The following is a 22,324-nucleotide window of genomic DNA, read 5'->3' on the forward strand; positions in this document are numbered from 1 at the left end:
ATCGGGTCATCAATTGATCGCTTTGGGAACAACTTTAGACTTACTGTCTCTCATCCTTTTTTGATTGTTGAACCGTTCTGAAGTTGAGGGTGAAAAAGCAAATGTTGCTATATGTTTCCATTGCCCTAATGCATTATTGAACACAGTAAGCACAACTACTGTATTTTTCATATTGGGGAAGTTTCTTTTCTTCTATGAAAAGATTTCCAGCAACCCCCAGTTATTATTACAACCACCCCATCCACAGTAACTACTAGTAACTACTAAATACTTACAGACACACACACACACACACCCCCCCAGCAAAAAAAAAAAAACATAAAATACTGTATACGGTGGGTACAGAAATCAGACCCCTTTGTTCACTCATTGTTATATGCAGCCATTTCAAATTCATTTCCCTCATTAATGTACACAGAGCACCATTATTGATGGAAAAACACAGAATTGTTGACATTTTTGCAGATTTATTAAATAAAAAAAAAAAAAAACTGAAATTTCACATGGTCCTAAGTATTCAGATCTTTTGCTGAGACACTCAGGTTCTGTCCATTTCTTCTGGTCATCCTTGAGATGGTTCTACACCTTTATCTGAGTCCAGCTGTGTTTGATTATACTGATTGGACTTGAATAGGAAGCTACACACCCGCTGTCTATATAAGACTTTACAGCTCACAATGCCTGTCAGAGCAAATGAGAATCATGAGGTCAAAGGAACTGATGAAGAGCTCAGAGACGGAATTGTGGCAAGGCACAGGTCTGGCCAAGGTTACAAAAAAATTCTGCTGCACGTAAGGTTCATAAGAGCACAGTGGCCTCCATAATCCTTAAATGGAAGGCATTTTGGGACCACCAGAAACCTTCCTTTGTTGAAAAACTGAAGGAATCCAAGATGGTGAGAAATAAGATTCTCGGGTCTGATGAGACCAAGAAATAACATTTTTTGCCTGAATTCTAAGTGGTAAGTGAGGAGAAAACCAGGCACTGCTCATCACCTGTCCAATACAGTCCCAACAGTAATGCATGGTGGTGGCAGCATCATGCTGTGGGTCTGCTTTGCAGCTACAGGGACCGGACCACTGGTTACAATCGAGGGAAAGATGAATGCAGCAAAATGTAGCCGAATGTGTACCTTCCAACAAGACAATGACCCATTATTAAGCACACAGCTAAAATAATGAATGAGTTATGACTGTTCTTGAACTTAAACCCAACTGAGCATGTCTTGAGAGACCTTAAGAATGGAAGTCTGCAAACCAGCCAGAACTGAAGAGGATCTACAAGGTGGAATGGCAGGGGTTCCTCAAATTCAGGTGTGAAAAACCTGTTGCATCTTTCCCAAAAAGACTCATGGCTGTATCATCAAATTGGTGCTTCTACTAAATACTAAGCAAAGGGTCCGAATGCATAGGACCATGTGATATTTCAGTTTTCTTTGTGCAGTGTCTACATTAATGAGGGAGAAAGTATGCAGGAGTTTGAATTAATGTTAAAGTAAAGAAAATGTTACTGAATTGGTCTGAAGATTATGGTAAAAATTAGGATCTTGTCACCTCTGTCATGCTGCATGTAGAAGAGCAGGCTGATTCACTGTAGTTTATTAGAAAACCTGTTATACAATTGCTGCCAGTTTAGCGAGCATGAAGAACAGCATTATTGCATTGCCTTCGCAACTTCACGGTGCATCATGCAAAGCAACCTGTGCTTAGAACGATGCCCTCCAAACTTGTGCAGATGTCATGCAGAGAAAGCCGGTCACTAAAGCAGCAGGTAGTCTGTCCTCTACTAAGAAACCCATAGATGTTTGATCTCAGAAGAAGGACATTCTCATTTAAAACATGCAAGGCCACTGAAGAAATATTGACTTTCAAGTCTTTTAAATGACTGATTCTTGTTTATTAAAAAGAGAAAGCAGTTAAAGAGAGGTCATTATTTTATTGTCCATTAGTCTAGTTTTAGCCTTTTAGCCTGTGTTTCTCATGGTCTAGTGCTTGCACGTAGACCATGAGAAACACAGACTCATGAAACACACTGGATTGGATGAATTAGATTAAAGCTGGTTTGGCCACTGTATCTGCATGTCATATTCACCCAATTTGTTTCTTATTGGTTCTTCAAATTGGTTGTAATTCCAGTTTAAATTTTTACATACATGTAAAAAATCCATCAACATTGCAGGTGAGCTAGGTCTGCGTATAAAAACACAGGAACGAGCAGTTCCGCTAGCATTTATCAGTCCACCCACATTCCCTGAATCCCCCACGCAGACACCAGCAATCATATGCATCGAGCCATGGCCTGGGAGCCTTTATTTTAACACAGCCTTCTAACGTAGCACAGACACCCCCCCCACCCCATCCTCAGCCCCCCCGCCTTCCCAAGCGCATGCCCCTGGAGAAAACATGATTTTCCCCCTCTTTTTCTAGAGCGCTCTGAAGCCAGCTTCTATCAGAGAGTTCCAGTACATGATCCACACTCCTCCGCCAGTCTCTCATTAGCTGCAAACAAACAGCTGTTGGGTTACGTCTCCTGGGCTCTCATTAGTAGCTGCCACTCACTCGCAGCCCGGCCTGCAGCCAATCAGCCTGGCCCCCTTGCCCACACTTCGCCCGCCCACACGCAACAGCGGGGGTCAGAGGTGACCGACCTGCAAGACGCAGACGCTCGGCCATCCCATTCGCACACGCTGTCTTACAGCCTAGACCGGGAATGTAGACACCACTTAGGCTGGACAGGGACCAGACTTGGTCTCGTGCAGTCCAGCAAATAATACGGTCAATCTGTTTCCGTCCCCAGACGCAGCTTTTCAAAGAGAGCTGGTTCAGAACATGGGCTGAAGGCTTGTATAACATCTCAGTGCAAAAGCTCCCTTTTAAATGGAAGGTATGAAAATCACCGGAATGCGTCATCACATGATGATTTCATTCATCATGTGATGACATGATTCATTCCGAAGGACCAACTCAGGGTAACGACAGACCTATATGAAAATCAGCAGAAATCAACATTTTCCCAACACCAGACAAGTAACGAACATACAAATATAGAAAATGTTGTATCCAAGGAGGAGAAATGTCAGAAGGACGAGGAGGAAAAGAAAATCCAACTGGGTGACAGTTCAGACACGCAAGCACAGACAGCACTTTCAAAGCTTTGGCAAAAAGAAAAGAGAGTAAGAGTAATCTATAGAATGTGGCCGTGAGATAGAAAGTTCTATTGTTTCTGAAAGAATCGCCTTTGTGATAAATGGGAAAAAGCAGTTCGCCTGAAGTGATTTTTTATGTACTTTTAAAAGAAAATAGAAGTCATGAGGTGTACAATTTCTAGTCAATTATCTCACGATTGAATGTTTCGGCATTAGTTGAGAATTGTGCACAAAGAGAAGTTTACAAAAAGTTTGTTTGCCAACAAATTGCAGAAAACTTTGAAGCCAAAATGTTTAAAGAGCTGTGACTTGGGCAATTGGGTGCAGTTTGTGACTTATCCAAAACAGATTAAGTTATACTTTTAGACATCTGGGGAAATAAGGAAACAAGCATGAAGGCAAGAGACAAATAGATAAGATCAGAGAAAAATGGGCCTGCAGGATCCCATGCAAATGGCTGGATGGATTGATCTGGTGATTAACACATTGAAGAAAGACACAATTGCTTTTGATTTCCCTCACTGCTCTCCTGTTGGGAAGATCTGCATATGAGAGAGAAAGATGAGCTCTGAAGGAGATGGTGACACATTAGAGCATATGGAGGGGTAAGCTCTGCTCGAAGGCTCCACAGTACTTCAATGAGTTCAGTGCTGATTATTGGCTTAATGTGACTGGCTGCCTGCAGTGCTCAACCTCGGCACCATCGAGAGCCAGAGCACAAAATCACAACCAGCGTGGAATCAAAGCCGAGCCTTTGTCAATATGGCTGCACTTCAGCACACCTCCACAACGGCAAGAAAACAATACAATCTGCTGACACGGCGCACAAATCAACCCCTTGTATGATGAAGTGGAACAAGACCACCTAAATACATGATACTTTGCGCAAAGTAAAAGGAAAGACCACAAGAGTTGCCATTAGTGCACTTATTCAGAATTCATGCAGAATAAATTAATATAATAACCAAATTCCAAATTTTGTGGCAAAATAGTTTTCTTGTAGGAAACATACTTTCATCACCTTAAAACTTAGCAGACAATGCAACTCACTGAAATTTAAGAAATGATATGTGAATGATGGCTGTCAAAATTACAATTTTAGTCATTACTGTTATAAATATCAAAATGTGCTGAAGACTGACAATTAACTTGGCAGAAATTAGTTTACTTCTTGTGTAGCTCTGACCTATGACAGGGATACAAAATTCATATTAACCAGAGTCTAAATTAAAATGAAATAAAGATGAAGAAGGATGGAGCATTAAGGCTGGTTCAGATGACGCAACTTTTGCACAGACATGCACATTATTATCAAATGAAGACACGTGGCTTCTTTATGCGTCTTTTTTTTCAGTCGCACAGAGAAATTAGAAAGGACCAGATAAAAATATTTCAACGCACACATTACCATATGAGAAGCTCTTTACTGAGATATTTGAACCACAGTAAGTTTAATTTCCATTATATTTACTTCCAGGGTCTGCACTGTGTTTAATTTAACACAATGACCAGATCATATTACTTTCAGTCCCTGTCTGAGCCTCTTTTCCACAATTGTTTTTGTCATAGTGTAGCTGGAGACGCAGGGCGTCGACAGCAGCGAGGAAGTGACGTGGCAGCGAGCACAGAGGATGCGACCCCCACGATCTTTGCCATGTCGGCCCAGGAACTCTGCGCTCTGCTGGCAAGCCATGGACTGGGATGAGACAGACGACGACAAGAGTGACGACGCGAGTTGGTGGGTGGTCGGTGACTGGATGGCACACGCCCATTATGCCCATCCCTGATCGTCGAGAGGTCTGTGGGGGGAGAGAGACGGACCGGGAGGACGAAGATGGCGACGTGGGGGTAAGCTGGTGGAAGAGGGTGACAAGAAAGTCGCCAACCAGCAACTGCGCTGCCGGGACTGCCTCTCGGGGAATCCGCCAGTCCAGCTCTGGTCGTGGACACACCTACCCTCTGCCCGGACATTCCCCAGCAGAAGGGCAGCGCAGCACCAGTGCCCCCTGTGGGAATTGCCCAGGGTGCCCGGACCCTTGTCAAGAGCAGCAGATAAGTGCCAGCCCTTCTTAACATCCTGTGGTGTGAACTTTGCTGCTTTTCCCTCACTCTCAGACACGGACAAAATCACCACCATACTGTGTCAGTGTGGGACTGGGGCATGGCCCTGTGATAACGAGGAGAGACTGACAGAACAGGTTACCGGGACTTCCTGGAGCAACTGAGGGTGGAGTTTAATCGGACAGAACCAGCCAGGGTGGGTGGTAAAGCGACGGTGCTGGGTCCACAGGTTGCCGGAAAGCAAGCATGGGCCTGGGTCCACCTCCAGAGGAGCATGAGGATCCAGCTGGGACAGGCAGGAAGAGGGATGCAGAAGGACGCACGATGCAGGGAAGTGAGCTGGTCACACTGCCAGCAGGGACGTGCAGCGAGAGAGGCTGCATGTGCCCAGAAGGCACCAACTGGGAGTGCAGTAAGCAGTCGCCGGAGGGTCCGGGACCGCCTCCCTGCACAGGGCTGGGAGAGATACAAGTGTCAGAAGGGACCAAGAAGGTTCAGCCCTGGTTTTTGTGTGCAGGTTGCCACCGTAGCCCATGGAGGGGGGGCTCTGTCACGATTGGGTGCAGCTTGAGACATACCTGGCACCAATCTGCATGACAGCAGGGCTCTTATAAGGACCTTCTGAGCAGTCATTCGAGGCTGCATTTTATGTGGACCGTTCAACTGTTGTCTTAGTTGTTTTCAGCCCTTGCGCCAGTTTGGTTTTTATGTTTAAGAAATAATTGTTTTTCAGAATTCCCCGCCTCTGTGCTTCATTCTCCCATCAGCTCACGGATGTGACACATAGTTTCAAATGTTTCCTGTTAGTGCTATATATAAAATTTTACACATTATATTTTCATGAAATATAAAGCATGATTTATTCACTTGAATGTTTCATATGAATCATGAGAGTCAGTGATTGTAAATCTACTGATTGCCAAACGAAGTTATATAGTAGTGATCTTGTCTTATGAGTTTTTTTTTCCATAATTATTATGTTACTGTTTGCTCTTTGCTTGATAATACACTGGCTGACTGTACCAGAGGAAAACATCAACAAGATGAAGAGCTAATTATCTTCTCAGGGGCGGCACACACACACACACACACATATCCCCACAATGATACCTCCTTTGTGTTTGTTACGTGAAATTATGTACTGACAAGTGAATAATTAAGTTAGTATGACAATGGATTTTTCATAGACCCCCCTGTCAATCTGTTAAACTCACTTGTGTCAACAGAAAGGCAGTCAGATGCCCTTGCCCTGATTAAACAGTGTTGCTTTCTAATCATAGCTGTCAATCATGCAAGACAAAAACATGGGCTAATTTTAATGGGGCGATGAGGGTGTAGGAGGGTAATTTTTGCAAATTCAATTGTAATCTGTCTCAAAAGCACCCGTAATCACCTCCCAAAAAAAAAGCAAGAAGAGAATCATTGATCGCTCTTCATCTTACAACTGGCTTTCATTTTATGCGCCTTTAAGAGATGCTGCTGAAGATATTCAGTGATCAGACATCTTGTATGGAAGCTTTCCTAGACACTGAGGCCATTAGTCACAGTGTTCTGTGTATTTCTGTTTTGTCTATTTGTGAGACAGCAGTTTTTGATTGACAGCTTAGAGATCTCAGTGATTAATCAGAGACTACGCTATCTGCAGTTGTCACTCCCCTTATCAGTGTCCTGACCTCTGATGGCTCAAAACACTAACAAACTACAACGTTGCCCGATGTACAAATGTGACATTATGCAAGTACGCACAAACACACACACATGCACACGAAAACGCACACACACATTCACACTCAGCTGCTTTGTACCAACTATAGCTCTTAGGATGGGCATATTCATAGCTCTTGGATGGGCATATTCAACACACATACATATATACATGCAAGCATGATCAAAAATATGAGAAGAAATACATTGGAATTAATAAAGTTTTATTTTGGAAATATTGTTTTGCATATTGAATAATGCATAGAATAAATATGAGCTCTCTACATACTTCTGTAGGGAAACTGATAGATTCCAACAGGTTTTGTTGATAGAAAACACCTTAATTCCTCCCAAAGGGTACTTTGTTGCTTTCATATTATTTCAAGATATTGTGCACAGTTGGAATATTTTGATAAAACTCATTAGTGCATAATGCTAGTCATTCAAAATGGAATATGCATGTACCCCTCTGTGAAAGTCTGTTAACTTGGTGCATGTTTGAGTGCTGGTATGCAGTGCTGTTTTTTTTTGTGTCTGGGTTTGTTTGGCAGGCAGGTCTTGTTTCTGATTGTGTCAATCCACCAACACACTGGTGTTTAGATGTGTCTTTCTGGGGTCTCCTCTCTAAGATGTTGCCATGATTATATTCAGCTCCTCAGGAACAGAGAGACTGGCAGAAGTCCATGTTGCACACCAGGGATTCTTGCTGTGGTGGACTGCATGATGGGTGAAAATCTAATTCTAGAGACCAGAACTGCAATATCTGGACTTTGGATTCTGTCCTATAGCATCAAGATACAGGGTAACATCACATTTCAACAACAATCTTTGACAGAAATTGGGAAAAAATTATTATGATGGTGTGGAATCAGTATCTAAATCCTGTAAGCTTTAGTAGAGGCACATTTATCAATCTTAATTTGGTCCCATGTGAGACAAGCTATGCCTAAAATGTTATTTTATAATTTTTTCTCTCCCAACGCCTCCATTGCTGAAGGTGAGAAGGATGGGATATGAGGTTAGCAATTATTTCTGCTGTCTGAGTATTGACATGGAAAGCAGGCGCTTGGTATATGAGGGAAAATGTGTTAAAAGGTCAGGTGCTAAAAGGCCAGGAGAGCACAGTCATCAGCATATTCCAGCTGAGAGCGCTGTCAGGTCAGGGTTTTTTGCGTAGGCTGGGATCAGTTTTAGTTGTGGAGCTCTTCACAGAAGCAGAATTCTTTTATGGTGGGATTTGTAAGGGTTTGTAAGAAGCAGGTTTATTAATGACATTTTATTATGTTAAAATTGGGTATTGAATTCACACATTATTTTTTATATTAGTATTATTAGTAGTAATAGTAGTAGTTGAGTTGAGTGATGTATTTTTTTTTACATGATTATTTCACAAATAAAACGCATACCACAAATTCTTTCCCTGGAGCAATAGTCTAATGACAGAATGCAGATATTGTGGTATAGTAGCCATCAGTCTGTTTCCAGTCATATATTTCATAGTTTTGTGTCGTCAAGTCTCTTATTGTTAATATGTATGAACTGAATGCCATACAATAGCCATACAATATTTTATCATGTAACATCAGCTTTAAAATCTGTATCTTGTATCACTCTGTTCTTAGTATGAATCTTTTGGATAATCAGAAATAAATCGGTGCTGGTGTAAATGAGGGAAACAAAAACAGCTTTAATGTGATTCACGTCCTGTAACACTTAGTTAATATAAAATATGTAGTTTAGTGTCAGTTGAAAGCAATATAACTGCATGGTGGACATTAGTCTGTTTATTTGCAGTTTCAGCAATATGCACTCTTGGCCATGGTGTGGAAGATATAGTGGTCTCCAACTTTCTGCGTCCAGAGCCAGAACAACTCAATGGTCTGGGTCTACTCCCTTTTCATCCTCAATACTGAGAGACTGGTTCATTTATCCCTGCTACAAACGTCATTGATTTTCATTCACTGGCTCACAGTACATGGCAAAAATGTAGGAGGTTGAAAAATAAAATGTTTATCACCTGCAAGCAGTGGCTAGGCCATTCTTGCTGCTTTCTCATAACCCACTACTCAACCCAAGCCCATTCCCAACAACACGTCTAATCTCCTATTGCATTATCGTCATTTGCATTTTTTTTTTTTCTGATGCCCTTTGACTTTAGAGTCAACACACTCACGGGTCACAAAGCGTGATTTAGATCAACTACAGTGGTAATTCCATTCAGCAGCTATAAAAGTGAAAGTGACGTGATTGTCATTGCGAAACACTGCAGCACAGAACACGATGACACAACAAAATGTGTCCTCTGCTTTTAACAATCAACCTTGGTGAGCAGTGGGCAGCCATGACAGGCGCCCAGGGAGCAGTGTGTGGGGACGGTGCTTTGCTCAAAGGCACCGCAGTGGTACCTTGGCAGATCGGCCACTTCCTTAACCGAATTCCTTAAACAAAAATACAGAATCTTACCCAATACAGTGTCCTCTTTGCCTTAATGCCCTAAACCAATGATCCCCAAATTATGACCATTCTGGACAGAAATTGGACAGATCTCGACAGGAAACGTAAGAGAACTGACTGCTTTTACATCTCTAAAAACCTACCTATTAATAAAGTTACTTTTTATTTAAAATTGAAATCTTTTACAATCAAAATACATTGCAGACAGTTTATAAGTGTGTCAGACTGCAATAGCACTTTACTAAATCATTTCCTTTTCGACAAAATAGATCTTCTGCTGTCCATAATAATATTTACTGTTTACTGCCACTGCCATATTCCAGTCCCTCAAAGAGGTGGAGTATTTCTCGTGGTGTCACCTACTACGCTTGCTCTCCACATCATTTGACACCGCCATGACACATGTAACCGTATGGTTAAGTGTATGGACCCCTTACATTCTAGGTCTCACATGCTCAGTACTATTCTTTGATTATAGGATTTTCATATCTCTATTTATTTTTTCATGTTCATGCATATATTCATATATTTCTCAAAACAAAGTAAAAAGGTTTTGTTGCATGTGTGAGGGTGGGGAATCTGAGTTAATTTAAAAACGATTCTTTGTTCTTTATTCTTCCATACATGAAATATCTTTTTGATCTTTAAATTTGAAACATTTTCCCTGAATTTTAAGCAATTTCTTTGCACTGTGTGTTTACTTGCTCTTAATTATTGATCTGTGAATTGACTTGTCTCCATGACAGTTGTAGGAAGATTTCTTATGTTCTAAGACCACAACATGCATCTTGTGTAGTGCTCAAGTTAAGTTTGGCCTTGAGACATTTACACGCACGCACGCATGCGCACACACAAACATGCACTCACATGTTGTTTCTTTCTTAATAATGTATGATATGTAGTTATGTTCCACATTGCACTTCAAAGCCATGCTTTAATATGAAGGATTAAAATATTGACTTTTTCAAACTTGCGATTCAAGGCCAAACATCTGGAAAGGGGTTGGGAGGAATCTAGGGAGAAACAAGGTTGAAAACAGAAACACGAAGGTTAAAGAGTGAGAGGAGCACGGTGGAGAAGGAGGAGGAGGAGGAGAGAGACGTGTGTGGACTTCCTGTGTTCGGTAATATCTATTAAACAGGCTTTCCCAGGCTGGGGTTATACCTTTCCCAGCAGGCGGAGTGACCGAACCATTTGTCTTTTTGAGAAACGCCACGTCAGCCCGGCCAGATGAGGTTTTAAATGACTGTCACTTCCCCCTCTATTTCACATGGCTTCATGTTATGGCATCCTATAGGCATTTATTTTATTTACAGCCTTTGCTGCTGGCTGCTTGTGTTTATGGGGGTGGAATATAAACTTGATCAAAGCTGGGGGGCTGGGTTTGGCCTCATTGGTTTCCTTCCTGGCCTCAGTTGTTCATTTGGAATGGAGGTTATATTGCGAAAAGGATCCTGTCAGGCTTGGAGGAAAAGCTTCTGCTCCTACATTCCAGCAGTGATTAAGTGATTAAAACTGCGTTAAACTTTAATGAGCACTGAGATTTTCCCCGACCTGAGCGCAGCCAGGCTGGGAGGATCTCTGGGGAGTGGGCGGGGCTTTAGACTGCAGGAGGAAGTACTGGAAGAGATGATTGGAATGATGGCACTTTGGATTCCAGCCAGGAGATATTTTCACAGGTGCATGGGACCAGGAAACAGGATTTGGAGTAGGAAAAAAAATGCAATCTGGAGAACAGAGAGAAGTATTTTTCTCCCATGAGGACTACACTGCCTACTCAAAACAGTTTATTTGATTCATTGGTACAGGGGAAGGTCTGGAAGGGTTAATGAACTCTGCTGGGAGTTTGGGGTAAATGTCACAAAGGTGTATGCTTGAGGTCCCGAGAGATTTAAAATGAACATGATACCTGGGTGCTGTATGTGGTCTGGAGGATGGATGTTCAATCAATCCCTCAGTCACTCTGTCAATCAATCAATCAATCAGGCAAACTTCAGTTATGTAACGCTTTTCACATAAACATAATACATACAGTGATTTACATAAAAAACAATCTCAAAGGAACAACCAAGCAGTTAAAGGAATAAATAATGATAAAATATAGTTAGTTTACCATTATGCATGTTGTTTTTAAATTACAACATTGGCCTGCTGCAGACACCTTCAATGCAGAAGGTGTTTCCTGTCTCAAATTTGAAAAAATATATTCTAAATTTGACAACACATTTTGAGTCATTTCTCTAAAACAGGGGACTAGTTTGCCGATCAATTGTTGCTTGAATTTTGAAACTGTGATACGGGTGAGCACTGTATTCAACCACTTCAATTTGATGTTAGGGTGGTAGTAGCCTAGTGGGTAACACACTCGCCTATGAACCAGGAGACCCGGGTTCGAATCCCACTTACTACCATTGTGTCCCTGAGCAAGACACTTAACCCTAAGTTGCTCCAGGGAGACTGTCCCTGTAACTACTGATTGTAAGTCGCTCTGGATAAGGGCGTCTGATAAATGCTGTAAATGTAAATGTAAATGTTATGCAAGGCAAAAGCAGGCTCCCGTGATGTCCATTCTTACACTAGGTGGGTTAGAGCTTTCTAAGTTTGTTGGAGCTTAATGAAATGAAACGAGCTGGTCTTTGGGCTTCTTCCTTACCTTCTTGAGACTGAGAGTTTGACTAGTCTTTGTTCATACTGTATGGTAAACTTGTGAATCACCCTTGCAGAATGTCCTTACGGGTCCTTTTCCATGAGAGACAATAATAAATATCTATTTTTTTTTTACAAGATATTGTGGACGTGGTAAAACGATGGCTTACAGAAGAAAAGAAGTAGCACAACCACTTGTTCATTTCTGGGTGTTATCAGAACGTGGCATTGTCAGAAAACCCTCCCACGATGTTGTGAAAAGAAATGTCTTCTGTGTGGTGCAAGTTTCTGTAAACAGTGTTTCTGTCTTTTCTCTCCTGTAGAGTGCAGACTCTGTGTTAAACGAATGAGAAAGGACCATTTAGCGGGTTTTCACTGCTTTTCAGTGGCTGTGTCTTTAAGAGGCCAAAGGACACCACCACAAATATAAACAAAACACATCGATGACACCACTGTGTCTTTTAATGGTGATCAAAACGTCTATTATCATAATTGTTTCCCTCTTTAGATGGTGTAGCAAGCGAATCAGTACCCTTCTACCACTGTGTACATGATGCATAACAAAGTGTAGCTGATGGAACAGGGCAAATATTGCCACTGCTCAGAGGAGGATGGTCTAAAATAATTAAAGTTTTAGTCAAATAACTATAAGGTATAAGCAAAGTAGATTTAGGCCAGAATGGAACAACCTCAAATTTAGCTATGGCCCAGTTCAGGGGCTGCCTTTTGAAAAAGTGGCTTTTGAAGGCTGATCCCCCCTCTCCTTCCAGGGAGAGATTGGTCTGGCCTAAAGATAATTTCCTTTCTGCCTCGCTAGCTGTCACTGGCATGCAATGAATCTTGGGATAGCTTGACCTATAGTTTCACCCACTGCATGCTTTTGCAGATCACATTTACTGGCCACTTTTGAGTTCTTCCTGTGTTTAGGTCAGGGTACAGTAATCATTATGAAGGTGTCTCTAATGTCGGACAGCCTAGTCGGATCACAGAAGCATTGTAGACCATGCAGTACCTCAGTTTGCGTTCACTGACATGGTGTATCGGGTTATGATACACAAAGAGTCTATTAGAAATAGCAGCAAAGGCATTACAGCTAATGTCTGTTTAGCCAAACAATGAACACCCCACTTGAGAACAGCTTCAGAACATCAGTTATGGCTTATAAGCAATTTTCACCACTTCTTACTGGCTGACCAGTCTGTAGTCTACAGGAAGAGGGAAATAGTCATAGCTGCACTTTCACCAGGATATTTAGAAGTATCAGAGAAACTTCACTGTACCTATATTGGGTTCTCCCATTTCTGTCATGAGCCAGGTCTCCTACGTGAGTTTTCATACATTGATTTAATACAGCAAAATTGCAAATGATTTGCATGACCACTAATCAATCACTGTTCTGTTAAATAACCAGTTCAGTTATTATGTTTTATACAATGACTGTTTTATATTATTTTTAACAACTAGTGGTTGTTATGAGTGCAGCATGTTCTTGGTTGACTGTTTAAATTACTGACATGATTTATGTTTGATGATCAGATGATTTGTTCAAATGTTGAAGGCTACAATGGTTGCCAACATGATCCAGAACCAGAGCCTACCTTTTGCCAGTGTCTCCTGTACCCCTCAAACCCATCCAAATTATTAACAGTAAAAGCAGTGCAGCAATTGTATGAATTTTCAATTAATTGTGCTAATTGTCTGATGACCCTCTTCAGATCAGCGTTACTTTGGATGATGAGAAGAAACTTAGGCCTATGTGATCCTGTTTCGATCCACTGTGTGATTGGGAGTGGAATTGTCTCATAGCAAATTCCACTGTTGTTTCATTCTAATTGCAGTTATGTTCTTGACGATCACTATAATAATCACTGTGTGATCAGCAGGAGATGATTTCCATACCGAGCTGACAGCATTCCTCTGTCACGCAGCACAACTGCTTCTATTTTGAGTCTCGGATCTCTTCTTCTCATATTGCAGATGTTAGTTGCTATTTATTTATTTGTTTTTGCTCCTGGGCAATCTGCCATTGGTAGGATTAGATCTATCAGTATTTATGGTATTACGGATAAGTTTTATAATGAAGGATGTGTGATGCCCAAATTTACATCCATATCTGCAATTTTTAAAAGATGGACAGAAAATGAAGTCGATTGTCTGTCCTTAAAAAAATTCCCTGTGGGGAGAAAAACAAAAAAGTACAATATATTTCAATGGATTATGGCAAACTGGATTTTAAAATGCATTTTTTTCTACCTCTGGTGTTATTATTCTTATTATGGTGCTTTATGATTAATTTTGGAACACTTTTCATTTATTGTCCTACTATCAAGGGTGGGTGGTAGTATCCTAGTGGGTAACACACTCGCCTATGAACCAGAAGACCCAGGTTCAAATCCCACTTACTACCATTCTGTCCCTGAGCTAGACACTTAACCCTAAATTGCTCCAGGGGGGGGACTGTCCCTGTAAATACTGATTGTAAGTCGCTCTGGATAAGGGCGTCTGATAAATACCGTAAATGTAAATTCAAATGTAAAATCATTTGTTGATAATTAATTGCCAGCCACAGTAGGAGAGGTAAATCTCTCAGTGCTGAAACAGGAACGCCATTGTTGTGTTGGATGTTGTTTTGCACACAGATGCCTCTGTTCATGCAATGCCTTCTGTCGTTTGACCGACACGGAGTGTGTTTTACAGATACACACAGATAGACATGCAAACTGACAGATGCGACTGAGGCATGTGCTTTGATGCTCCCAAGTACAATTTCAAGACAGAAAAGTTGTTTCTGTAATGATACCACTTAGTGCCCTTGCGTTTCCTTGTTTTGTGCTTGCCTTGTTGAGAAGGTGCACTGAGTTCCGTGTGGAGCTGGAGGTAGTGTCTGACATAGATAAAACGTTAGTCTGTTGTTCTGTTGTACCTGTCAATGAGACTCACAAATGCAAGAGGAGAATAATGAGCTTTTATTTTGCAAGACCTGTACACTTACTGCTTATTTACGCATAAGCCAAAATGTAATCATATGCCACATTCATGGTATTACTTATCTCTGCTACATTATATATCCCATGTATACTGCATAATTATGTTTTTCTTAATTTCGTTGGTTGTGGGGGGAGTCATGGTATGAAATTATGAAGTCCCCACTGTAAAAAAAAAAACATTAATTAAAAGCTTAAGAATGATTTAAGGACAGTAAAGGAGCAGAGAAAAGAAACATTTCACTTATATTGCAAAATATTAAGTTTTACAAAAACTGTGGACACTTTTCATAAAATGTTTTCCTCACTAAAGTGTATGATTTGGTATATTTACCATCAAAACAGGTGGCCTTGCTTTTAGAATAACTTGCATATGCTGCTTTAATGGTACCTCATAATATCTGCCAAAATGGTACATAAACAGGATCACATTATTATTGGAAATGCAAAAAGAATGGGAAACATAGATCAGTTTTTAATATGTTTTTATTTGTTCCCTGTGGAAGTGAAATCATGTCTGTTGCAATGAGAACACTGGAGTGAGCACCTATTACTTATTTTAAATGAAAACTGTGCAAGGTACATAGTATTTTACTTTTATGAAGGGGGGCGGGGGGTGACTGCAGTGACAGTATTAAAATTGAAATAACAGAAAACATTGTCAGTCATCCAGCAGCAATATCAGTCATGCAAAACATTGACAGTGGCTGAGTCATGAATGAATATTTGGTTTAGACACTTAATTACTGAAGCCTATTAGGATGCATCGTTTGTGGCAGTTTAAATGCATGTGTCAATTTCATTGTTAATGTCTGGAGAGGGAAGGCCCAAGACCCCCAAAGGAAAAAATAAACCACGCTTCATTATTTTATTTCATCAGAGCTGCAATGCTGCAATTCATTCTCTGTACTCAGAAGACACTGACTTGGCTGTTTTCGTAAATGGAATTTTTTTTCCCCCAAGCTTTTACTATGGTTTAGAGTTTGTCCGGTTTAAACTGTATAATCTACTTAGAAATGCCTTGAGAAAAAAATCACACAGAATAATTCTAACATGTTTCCTAGGGGGAAATTAAGGCAACAGAAATCCAGACCAGAGAACTTGGTACACATCAGCCCCTGTGCCTGCTCTACAAACCCAGCACTTGACCTAGCCCAACCCTTTCAGATCTCCATCGGGCATGAAGTAGGTTTTAGAATGCTTGCTACTGGTAATAGCAAAACACAGGCCTAATCTGGAATGAAGTTTACCCCTTCTCTGTGCAGTTTGCATTTGGTTTTACTTTAATCAGGGATTCACACGAACAGAAATAGCGGTATGTCTGTCAGTAACAAATGATTTTCAGATGTCACTTGAGAAGATTTTCACTGTTAATCTCACATGAAGTGTGAGAAACATTGCAAGAAAAGTGTTGTTATTTTGTGATCTCGTATAAATAACTTGTGATCCTGAGAAAAATAAATCATAATCTTGGGAAAACAAGATGGGGAAAAGTCAAATAGCATGTCCTCTACACTGTGTGTCAGGCACTCGGAGGAAGGAACTGATGATTTGGTGTCCCTATAGAAATGAGAAAGTGATTGTCACATGTGATACACAGCAGCACAGCACACGGTGCACACAGTGAAATTTGTCCTCTGCATTTAACCCATCACCCTGAGTGAGCAGTGGTCAGCCATGACAGGCGCCCGGGGAGCAGTGTGTGGGGAGGGTGCTTTGCTCAGTGGCACCTTGGCGGATCGGGATTCGAACCGCTAGGCCACCACTGCCCCAGGAGCGTGTAATCTAGTGTGTAATTGTTTCATCAATTTAATCTCGCATTATTACTGAGACTGGTTAACTGTTCAGTAACTTAACAACCAATTGAGATAAGTAGACATAATTGGACACTTGGAAGAATAATTATTCTACTACAATCATAGATAAAAGGACATTTCTTTTTTTCGATTGTCTTCATGTAACTATTTTTCCCAAAGCACTGTGCTAATGCTTCCTGTGGTCTTTAATGCAAATATCCTTGTCAATAAGCCGTGCTAATGCATGTATTTGTTCCAGTTTCCATTAAGTTCTTTTAAAGAGCTTTGATTCTTTAAAGCTGAACTTTAATTAAATGATTAATTGCACCAGTTGCACCTTTCTGTCTTTTATATTCAAGCTTTTATAAAGTGGTTAGTTACAGCTCTGAAATCTGATTGGCTGAGCTTTGTTCAAAGCCAAGGGAAAAAAATAAATTTATATTTAAATATATATTTTTGAATACCGAACACCTGTGACCGCATATCTCTTGAATTATATATTAATGTGCCAAGAGCTGCTTTCATGTTCCTTTTTGCTGATATGTTGCTAGGCAACCGCAGCTCTTTTAATGAACTGCGTTGCTTGGTGGTGGAATTGTTTTCAGTAATTTGGAATATTATTATTATTACTAAATGAAATAATGAAATGCATTTTTAATCATTCTGCTCTTGGCTGTGACTAATGCCTAATAACACGCCTTAACCATGGCCTTTAGCAACGTCAAAAACTATGCTTGGGGGACAGATCCACATACATCCACCCATAAATTTCTTTTCCATGTGAAGAACAAATGCTGTTTGGTATACTAGCCTGTTTTTATACATTTTTTTAAATTAACAGTCTTTGAATCGGCATTTCAGCATGAACTGTCCCTGTCAGTTGGGAGAAAATGAACAAAGAACCATTTAAATTTATTATTTTAAGAAAATAATGGAAAAATAGAAATCCTTTTAAAGGACATTTTTCATAGTGAAATCCTTATTCATTATTACTGTGGGCAGGTCTTGGGTATAAAAAAACATTCATTGAGACACTGTCATGGGTTTGTACTGGGGGTCCACTGGAAATGTGAAACTAGGCAAGACATCTTTCCCATTTCCCCAGTGGGCATATTACTAATGTATTGTATGTATGTAATGTATCTATGTAAGTGTGTGTGTGTGTGTGTGTGTGTGTGTGTCAATAAGTGTTCTTGCCTACAGCATGCCTCTAAGCTATCAAGGAACAAGAGAATCACTGCGCACATTAAGATTCCATTTAAATCTGCATGGCTTTGCTGAACTTGAAGACATTGATTATGTTTGTGGGGTAAAGTGGGAAAAGAGCCATTTCAGGGTAAAGTACATGAAGCCTGCCGCTTTGATGTAATGCGTTCTGTGTTTATAAGAGCTACGCGCTTTGATCTAATAATGTGTGCAGTCTGTAGTGGGTGTCGGGGCATTATCTCCAGCTGAAGGTAAGGCTCATCCCCCTAGTCTTCTCAGAGTGAGAACTGGGTGAGAACCGGAATCTTTGCAGGCGCTGAGAAGACATGCCTCTTTTATTGGAGAAGAAAAAAAGGGCCACAAATAGGTTAATTTATTGATTTATTCTTAACAGTTTTTTTCCCTGTGATTTTCAGGAAACACATCCATTCGGAATTATTCTTCAAATATAAACCCCAAAGAATAGACAGATGCTCCTAATGTTTCATGCAGACAAATAGAAAACTTTTCTCACACCCACATACCATTTAGCACACAGTGAGGCATCATGGGCAGGGAAAAGGTGACATATGGTGAACTGTCTAGGACTGACTCAGTACTAGTCACACAGACTGAAAAAGGCACAATGGAAACAAGCCAAAAAAAAAAACGGAGAGAGAGTGAGAGAGACAAGAGGAGTGGAGAGCAGACAGAGAAAAATATTGGTCTGTTACTCCTCCACATTCATCCACTAGACCTAGCATCACCTTCTTGTCACCTCTCCTCCACGGCCTCCCAGCGGCCAGCCATCCCTGAAATCTTCAACCTTCCCGCTAGATCCATTATCAACCTTTCACCATGACTCTCCACCAATCCTCAAGATCCAATCTCAGCCTATCACCTCCACTCTCCACTGGCCACGGCGAGCTGGGCATTACTCCCCTCAGCAGCGCGTGAGTACACCGAGCCTCGTGCGAAATGGGAAAGCGCGCCAGGCGCTCTCGGGGAGGGGCAGTCATGACAGGAGTTAAAGGAGTGGATGAAAAGCAACACGCTGCAGAAAATAAAGCATTGTCACTCTAATCTAATATAAATATATGCCTCACTCGCCATGGTATGCCGAAATGATCACCACAGACCGTTGCCTGGTTACATTCTGTTATAAATAAATAAATAAAATCCAATCCAATCATTCAAAGCAATCTGCGGTAATGAGGGAAAGCATGTCAAGCCCAATTTATTCTGAAAAGGTCACATTCATCTGTGACATTTGTTTATATCAGCAAATAAATATCTTTTTGCTGATAATCTGTTTAGTATGTTGTTCTGCATGCAGAAATGTAAATAGCTGTTTCCCCCCCATCATGACAAATGTTTAATGTCAGACAGCGACCTGGGGTGCTGCACTGCAACAAGATCATAATCTACTCAAAAGTCCATTTCCCCAGAGTTCCGCTGTGGAGCAAAGCGGCGTAGACTGTGCCTATGATGAGAAACATGGACGTTCTGAAAAATGCGGATTATGAGAAATAAATTGTCTAGATGTGATGTGGGAAAACGCATAGAAAGGCGCGGGCTGTTTGTGTGAATGGTCGGGAAGTTATTTGAGGAGACAGTCGAACCGCGGATGGTGAGACGCGGAGGCAGATGAGTGTGAGGAGCTGCCTGATATTCTCTAGTCCATATAAGGTTGGTCCTGTTGGGCAAACCTTTTTGCTCTTTCAAGCCTGCCTCATGTCACCATGGCAACACACCAACCCCTGCTGGCGTCTGTCAGACACACTGTCCATGTACCATGTACATGCACGCACGCACACACACACACACACACACACACACACACACACCTCACATATACATTCAAACATGCATTCGAAAATGTGTGTGCAGATATCAGGTGGTAATTGTGTGTGTGTGTATACATACACACACATGCAAATGCACACAACGTACACAGAAAAAATTCAAATAAATACATGCTTAAAATAAAACCTTGTACTTCGTAGAGTTGTCCTAAGCGATTCATGTGCTGTCCTAATATTAGCTTTGCATAGAGAGGATAGCTGTCTGGTGGTTTCTGTTGTGCAGCTGTGGAGCACGGACTGGAAAGGGGCACACTCATGCGTGCAGAAAATGAAGTATATTGAAATAAATAAATGCGGCGCGAACGGATCATCTGCTGTAATTCTGCGGAAAGCCCAGGCGCTACGAGCAATGCATATCTCCCAATGCAGATCTGGCTAATGGCTTTACGTGGCGATAGAATCAGACCTCCAGGGAGGCATCGCGGAGAGGGGGAGGGAGCAGATCACAGGCCCTCCCTGCAGGGTGTAACGTCATTTTCCACGGATGAGCTGGGCTGTCGCTGTGCTTTTAGGAAGGCGCGGAGAAGGACGCACTCGGTGTGACAGTCTACCACCTTCTGCGGAGGGCCCCCCGAAAACTGTGAACTGCCAGCCCGACGACCCTTCTTTAACAAACACACAGACAGCCAGCGCGAACTTTCAGACAAGTGCGAGAGATGAGGCGAGAGGAAACAGCCGTACAAAGAGTGCAAAAGCTGTGCTATTTATTAACATTTTTTTTTTTTTTCAATTAAGCCGTTATTTTACTCCTTATTGTTCTGACCGGTTGAAGATTATTGCTATGGCACTGATTGCACAAATGTTAACACAAGTTTTAATTAGCATGATAACACACTTCTACACCCAAGTCGGCCCAGATTTACGTATGATAAGACGCAGCTCCGCATGCGCCTGCTCCTCACGAGAACCAGAGGAAGCGGCTGAGAGCCGGCAAATTGAAAAAGGTGACTAAACTGTTAGTATTACATTAGTGGTTAATATGAAACGCTAACAATACTCTCACCCCCCCTCCCCCCGCCCCATACACCCACACACTAAGGTCCTCTGCCCCTCCACCACACAGAAGATTAAAATGATCTGTGCTCGTTAAATTAACAGTCCCCGGTGCAGTCTAATTAGCATGTAATAGGACACCAAATCCAGCACAGGATGCTTGTTATTTAAGGATAAAGCTCATCTCTCATTTGAATGCATTTTTCATAAGCCCTGCTAATTAAGTTTCATTAGCATTATTAATTAAACATGAAAAGTTCCTCAGCCCTTCCCTGTGATTATGTGCACTTTCTCAATGCCGGCCCTCGATGGTGCAGTGAGGGAAATTATCCACACGAATGACAAATAAATAAAATAAAATAAATCCAGTCCATTAAATTCTGGTCCACAGGGCACAGAGGCTCCAGCGGCCACTTAAAGGGGCTGCTCCACAAACACGCCACTTTTTTGCAGGAATTGTTCTCCTGCTGTGCCTCTCGGTGCATGTTCCGTAATACCTTGGGTAACAAGCAAGCCAACGTCACGTAATCGCAAGTTTACAGAGCCGCCACATACCTCAAGACGCACAGGCCTGACTGGTTACATGAGGTATGGCCCTGGAAATAATGATAACAAGTCGCTAAGTGTGCGCTTCGGCTACATCGCGTTTGCCTGTTGGACAGGTCAAATGAATTGTTTTTCATTTTAGTTTGTACTGAACAGAAATATAACTTTTTTTCTGCCGCTGTGCTGCAAATCTATTTGTTAAATTAATAACTGGTTAGATCAATATAGAAGAACAGTTAATAACATGATATTCAAAAGTAATTACCTCTGAAGCATAGCCTGAGCCCACTGTGCGAGGCAGAATGGATAGATCTTCTTTTAACAGAGAAGCCGCAAAAAAACACAGATCAAAGATGTCCATACGTTTAAAATTGCCCAATAAACCCTGCCAGTCTATAATCGAGGTGATCAGTGAGTTTTATGCTTAGTGTTTCAGTTGTCTCCCACTGTCAAAAGGCATGTACACTAGGTGGATTGGTGGCTCTGAATTGTCTGTAGGTTTGAGAGTGTGAGTGAACGTATAGTGTGTCTGTGTGTGCCCTGCTCCAATTGTGAAGCCATGATGGGCTTCAGCAGCTGTGACCCCGAGTTGGATTAAGCTGAGTGAGAATAATGTTACTTATCAAGACATAAATTATCAAGAATCAAACATAATAGCTTTAATCCAGAACAACTAATTGTTCATATTTGAGATCTTTCAGATCATTTTTAAGTTTTGCATTTCGAATGCCTGCTTCTGGTTTTGCTGAAAAGAATTGATATGTGACAATAGCAGAGATTGAGGGACATGAAGGAGGTGCAATTGCACAACAGTAAAATTTTCTTAAAGATCAGGTGATAAACATAAAAAGGCAGCAAACACAAAGCACTCTCTTTCAACTATCGGATTGACAATAATCAGACTGAAGATAGGACAAATACAGGCAAACACAAAAACATTGTAAA

This window comes from Denticeps clupeoides, chromosome 6 (assembly GCF_900700375.1).
Source record: "Denticeps clupeoides chromosome 6, fDenClu1.1, whole genome shotgun sequence".
Taxonomy (NCBI): domain Eukaryota; kingdom Metazoa; phylum Chordata; class Actinopteri; order Clupeiformes; family Denticipitidae; genus Denticeps; species Denticeps clupeoides.